This window comes from Citrus clementina, unplaced genomic scaffold, assembly GCF_000493195.1.
Source record: "Citrus clementina cultivar Clemenules unplaced genomic scaffold, Citrus_clementina_v1.0 scaffold_3, whole genome shotgun sequence".
NCBI lineage: Eukaryota > Viridiplantae > Streptophyta > Magnoliopsida > Sapindales > Rutaceae > Citrus > Citrus x clementina.
Window position 1 is genome coordinate 10,685,951 of NW_006262339.1, and position 6,864 is coordinate 10,692,814.

Here is a 6,864-nt window from a genome sequence, read left to right on the forward strand (position 1 = left end):
AACGATCATATTGACCAGTCAAGCGGCGATCCGACATCTAGTTAGCGGCGATCCGACAGTGTGCAGAAAGTCAATAACGGCTAGTTTTCAGCTCCAACTATAAATAAGCTCAATCTAATTCAAACAAAAAGGAATTCCAACGATCATTATTGAGCAAAATATTGAGAATACAACTTTCATTGAGCTTTAAATCCTTGTATTCATCTTATTCATTCACACATTGAGCATTCATTTGTGATCAAACACATTGTGTGAGAGAAATTCATTTATAATCCTTTTTGTAAAATCAAGTTAAAAGATTGTAAGTCTTGGGATACACTTGGGTTAAGAGATTTGGGATAATCTTTTGTTGTGAAGGTCCATTGACACCTTAGAAGTCAATTATAAGCATTTGAAGCCTTGGAAGCTTGCTTAGTGAAATCCTTAAGCCCGGTGAACTTGGAGGCGTGGACGTAGGTGGGAATTGCCGAACCACTTAAAAATCATTGTGTTTGTTTTCTCTTCCCTTAATCTTTTTATTGTGCTTGATTAATTTATTTGTTATTGCTTTAAATCCGTCTTAGATTTGCATTGAGTTTTGTTTTAAAATTGAATAATTTTTAATATCCCAATTCACCCCCCCTCTTGGGTTGCATACTTGTATTTCAAATTTGCATAAATCAATTGGGAGCTTAATCATTCTTATTCTTCTCTTGCTTTCTCGTTTTCTATTTATTTATGGGGATGTGTTTCATGACTGAAACTTTTTTCTTTATTTTTCTTTTACAAACCATGAACTAAATTTATTTATAGTTGAGTGATAAACAATCTTGATGGTTTATTGACTAGAAATATGTGTTGCTTCATGTTTGTTGTAGCAGTTTATTTTGATAGTATTTATTTTATTCGTTATTTCGGCTGATTACCCATTTAATGATACTAGCTAATGAAGAGCCGCAAAAGGGCCTATCTTAGTGGAACATATCAGAAAAATACTTGAACTTAAATTGAGTTTTACTTGAGTCCCAAAATGGCCATGCTTGATTTAAGATTAGTGATGAACTAGACATAAGGATTCACCTTGTAAGGTAAATAGAACCTAAGTGTGTAATGCTATATCTTATGTTGGCATAACAACTGATCACTGTTAGGTTGCATATAGATATAAGATATCCAACATGCGACGGCTGGGGATGCATAAGGATTCTGCCCAGTGCTGTAGCAAATGTTGTTGCAACCAAGCCAAACATTAGAAAAATAGTCAAGACCATTAAGAGAGTTTATTGACTCAACTACTATATATTCCTATTAGTTTTATCCTTGAGCTTGACGTGATAATTTACTTTGTTGAATTTTATTTATTGTGTTTTTATTTTAATTAGTAAATTAGTTTCATCAATTGTTTATCTTAATTTAGACACAAAATCTGCACTGTTAAGATTGTTGTGGCAAGTATAATAACATCAATCCCTGCGGAGACGATCTTGAATACTCATCACTTTATTGCTTGTTGTGTACACTTGCACATTAACACCAATAGCATTAGTATTTATACACCAACAGGGATCTTGATAAAGAAGTTGGATTGCTGAAGTAGGCAGTAAGCAACACTTTTCGTGCAGAGGATAAACTTTCGAAAGTCAAGGTGCTCGAACCTAAGGCTTATAATGGGACTTGGAATGTCAAAGAGTTGGAGAATTTTCTGTGGGATGTGGAGCAATATTTTCGAGCTACTCCAATGCCTGAAGTGGAGCGGGTCACTATCACAAGCATGTACCTTAAGGGTGATGCTAAGTTGTAGTGGCTGAGTAGGTTCAAGAGGACGCTGAAGTGTAACGACCGGTGATAGAAACATGAGACACACAAACGAAAACTAAAAGGTCAGTGAACCTTATTGTACTCACAAGCACATGAATATATTGTAGTATAGATTAATGGTGATGAGTGCTGATCCCACGAAAATGTAGATTTAATCGTATGTAGGATTAATTTTCCAAGTTTATATGCCAATTGGTTGGATGTGATTTATTTATCTTATGATTTAAAATAAAATGGCGGGAATGAATTAAAGATGAAACAATGCAAATGAAGCGCTTGAGTCTCTAGATTCACACTCAACATTTCACCATGAGCTTAATACTCTTTTTCGTTCCAATTAATTTATGAGGGGGTTATTTCCACTTCTCATAATCCTTTTTCTGGTAAATATCATATCCAGCACTCATTGTGCTGGGGGAAAATAATCTTCTATTAAATGTGGTATTAAATACAAGTTGTGCTAGGTGATAATAATCATACTGTTCACAATGTGGCAAGATTATCTACTAAATAACTTAGATGAATTATCTGTCAACACTGAGTCAAGACAAACCACAAATACTAGAGGGGATTTTCTCACTAATAAATTTAGTGTAAAGTCTCTTTGTGCCAAACAGTAATGATCTTGCATTAGAGAGTTGGTATACTGTACAAAATCTAGACAATATTATTATTATCTGTCAATGATGAATCAAAACAACCTAAGTAAATTAGAGAGAAAAGTAAACTTACCAAATTAAGCCCGTGCATCACTAGGTCCACCTTCAACCAAAGCTTGAAACTAAATTAACTACTCATTTTGAGCTAGAGGTAAAATGGTAACTTTTTAAAAATCATAGAAAAATACAAGATGCAACAAGATTTAGATAAAATGGAGCTCAAATTTGGATTCAAAATTGTGAATTAGGGGGCGAAACCCCTATTTATAAATATAGCGAATAAATCATGGCCATAAAATGAAAATAATTCAGATACTTAGGATTGTGTCACGTGGCAAGCTCTATTGGATAGACCACATCATTAGGGCTATCATTCCATGTACATGCAAGGATGTCAAGAAGGTCAGAATGGGTAGATTATTTATGGGAAATTAGGGAATAACAATATTATCCATATGGCAGATGATAAAGATAGAGCCATTAGAGAATACACAGTGTACATCCCTCTAGCCATAAACCCTGAAATAGTTAGCCCGAAGTGTAAGCTGATAATTTTGAGCTCAAACTAGTGATGTTTCAGATGCTTCAAATAGTAGGGCAATTCAATGGATTGCTATTTGAAGATCATCATCTACTCTTTAAGTTGTTTTTGGAAATAAGTGATGCTTTCAAAATTGCTGGAGCATTACATGAGACATTGAGGCTCAGACTTTTTTCATTTTCTTTAAAAGATCGAAAAAGAGTATGGTTGAACTCCTCACTACCTAACTCTATCACCACATGGAATGACTTGACTGACAAATTTTTGATGAAATACTTCCCACCGACTAAAAATACAAAATTGAGGAATGAGATCACATATTTCCATCAACTTGAAGATGAGAGTTTATGATGGAAGAGAAAGATTCAAAGATCTACTCAGGAGATGTCCTTATCATGGTATTACTTGTTGTATATAGTTGGAAACATTTTACAATAGTCTCAACCTAAGCATTAGATTAATGGTGGACCCTTCAGCAAATGGGCTTTGCTATCTAAATCCTACAAAGAAGCTTATGGAATTTCAGAGAAGATAGCCAACAATAACTATGATTGGCCATCAACCAGGTAAGCTACAGCATGAGAAACAACATGAGTTCATAATGTAGACGCCTTGACAGCGTTATCACCCCAAGTGACCTCATCAATAAATATGGTTAAATGTTATGACTACTGCTCCAGCAACTGTCAACCAAGTTGCTGAAGCATCCCGCGTTTATTATAGAGAAAGGCACTTATTTAACAATTGTCTTGGAAATCCAGCCTCAGTCAACTATGTGGGCAACTTTAACAGACAGAAGTACAACAATCCATATTCAAATGCTTACAACCCTAAATGGAGACAACACCCAAACTTCTCATGGAGCAATCTGAATTATAATGTTGCAGTATCCAGCGTACAAAACAGGTCTACTCAACCACCTGGATTTTACTAACAAAACCAAGGGCAAAAAAACACCAGCAATGATTAACTCAGTTTTTTTGAAGCTTTACTTAAGGAATACATTGTGAAAAATAAAGCAATTGTTTAGAGTCAAGTTGTATCCTTAAGAAATTTAGAGAATCAAATTGGATGACTTGCTACATCATTGAGTAATAGACCTGAGGGCAGTTTGCCCAGTAATACAGAGGATCCCAAAAGATAAGGAAATGAGCATTGTAAAGTGATTAACTTAAGGTCTGCAAAAGATGTTCATATTCCTGTTGGTGTACCAAAAAGAAGAGATGAACTCTTTGCAGCCCAATGGAAAACTCAAATTAAAGAAGAGCCACAACAATTCACTTTCCAGTCTGCTGATCTGAACAACTGATCTGTAGCATTAGCAGAAAATAATGATCCAGCAATTGTGGAAGAATGTGTTGCAGTACCAACCACATCAGTCCAGAACATGGCAAAAGAGAAGCAGCCTGTATAACATGTTGTAGCACAACATTTTAGAGACCTTCTACCTTCCTTGAAGATTTCAGAAGTAAAAGCAAGACAAACAATTTAGCAAGTTCCTAGAAGTGTTGAAGTAGCTACATATCAACATTCCTTTTGTAGATGTTCTCGAACAAATGCCAAATTATGTTAAGTTCTTAAAAGATATTCTGGCAAAGAAAAAGAGGCTTAGAGAGTTTGAAACAATTGTTTTAACACAAGAATTCAGTCATATGTTTCAAAACAAAATCTTTCAGAAGTTGAAAGATCTAAGGAGCTTCACAATTCCATGCTTCATAAGAACTAAATATAGTGGTAAGACACTCTGTGATTTGGGGGCTAAAATCAATCTTATACCTTTATCAGTATTCAAGTAATTGGGAGTTGGAGAAGTTAGGCCAACAACAGTGACTTTAAAACTTGTTGACAGATCTTACGTCTTTCAAGAACGGAAGATTGAAGATATATTAGTGAGGGTGGATAAATTTATTTTTCTAGTGGATTTCATATTGTTGAACTTTGAGGCAGATAAAGAAGTCTCAATCATTCTAGGAAGACCTTTTGTTAGCCACTAGAAAAACTCTGATTAATGTGTAAAAATGAGAATTGACTATGCGGGTGAAAGATCAGCAAGTTACATTTAATGTCTGGATGCTATAAAGAGTTCAAATGAGGTTGAAGATTGTAATTTTATCAGTGTTGTGGATTTTACTATTACAAAAAGATTAAACAGTTGTTGTAGTAAGGAAGGAATCAATGCCTCAACCAATACAGGATTCAAGGAAGCACATCCCCATTATTCTAGGTCGACCTTTCTTGGCAACTGTGGATGCTCACATTCAATGCAAGACTGGAAATATGCAGTTGTCCTTCGGCAACATGACTATAGAGCTAAACATTTTCAACATTGCCAAACAACCTCACAGTGCAGATGATGGAATCGTTGATGTGGATTTAATAGAAACAATAGTTGATAATACTTTTGTTTCAAACTTTAGTAATGATCCTTTTTACAAACATGTTTAACTCACTTTGGTTTGGATTTTGATATTGACAGATCAGTCGATGAGGTCAACTCCCTCCTTGACTCAGCACCATCCATGGACACTAATAAATAGAAGTCAAGAGTAGAACAACTAGCACCATTAGAAAATAAACTCATCCCATCATCAGAATCACCACCGAAACTCGAGCTCAAACCATTGCCCAACACATTGGAATATGCATTTTTGGGAGAAGAAAGTACTATGCCGATAATCATCTCATCATCCCTAAATGACGAACAAAAAGATAAGTTGTTGGATGTTTTAAAAGAGCACAAAGGAGCATTAAGATGGACCATAGCGGACATAAAAGGTATAAACCCAGTAGACTGCATGCATTACATTCACCTCGATGAAAATGCTAAATCTATTAGAGAAATGCAACGTCAGTTAAATCCTAACATGAAAGAAGTTGTTAGAACTGAAGTCCTTAAGCTATTAGATGCAGGTATCATTTACCCAATTTCTGATAGTTCATGGGTCAGTCCTGTATAAGTTGTCATCAAAAAGTCAGGAGTCACAGTAGTTACGAATGCTGATAATGAATTGATACCCACTAAAGTGACTACAAGATGGCGTGTATGCATTGATTATAGAAAGTTGAATTCTGTCACACGTAAAGACCATTTTCTTTTACCATTTATCGATCAAATGCTTGATAGATTAGCAGTCCATGAATTTTATTGCTTTCTAAATGGCTACTTAGGATACAATCAGATCCCCATAGCACCAAAAGATCAAGAGAAGACCACTTTCATTTGCCCTTTTGGCACATTTGCATATAGGAGAATGCCATTTGAATTATGTAATGCACCTGCTACATTTCAATGATGCATGTTAAGCATTTTTTTTGATATGGTTGAACGATTCCTTGAAGTCTTTATGGATGACTTTTCTGTCTTTGGTGATTCATTTGATCAATGTTTACATCATCTAACACTAGTTCTGCAGAAATGTATCGAGAAAAACTTGGTCTTAAATTGGGAGAAATGCCATTTTATGGTAAAATAAAGTATTGTTCTCGGTCACATCATTTCGAGCAAAGGTATTGAGGTTGACAAAGCCAAGGTGGATCTCATTTCTAAACTTCCTCCACCCAAAACAGTCAGAGAAGTAAGATTTTTCCTTGGGCATGCTGGTTTCTATAGACGTTTCATTAAAGATTTTAGCAAAGTTTCTAGACCCTTATGCAATTTACTTGCTAAGGATGCACATTTTATCTTTGATGATTCATGTCTTGTGGCATTTGAAAAACTAAAACAGTTGTTGACATCATCACCCATCATTCAACCCCCAAACTGGAGCTTACCATTTGAGCTCATGTGTGATGCATCTGATTATGCAGTAGAAGCAGTATTAGGACAAAGTGTTGATCGAATTCCCCACGTTATTTATTATGCTAGTA

The 6,864-nt window shown here is 35.2% G+C and overlaps 1 non-coding gene across 1 annotated transcript; it reads right to left on the bottom strand.

Annotated features, from left to right (window-relative positions):
* Positions 1-3,294: 3,294 nt before the first annotated feature.
* On the bottom strand, positions 3,295-3,399 carry LOC112100451. Its single transcript, XR_002906823.1, has one exon. It is a non-coding gene; the product is annotated as a small nucleolar RNA R71 (small nucleolar RNA).
* Between the last annotated feature and the right edge of the window lie 3,465 nt (positions 3,400-6,864).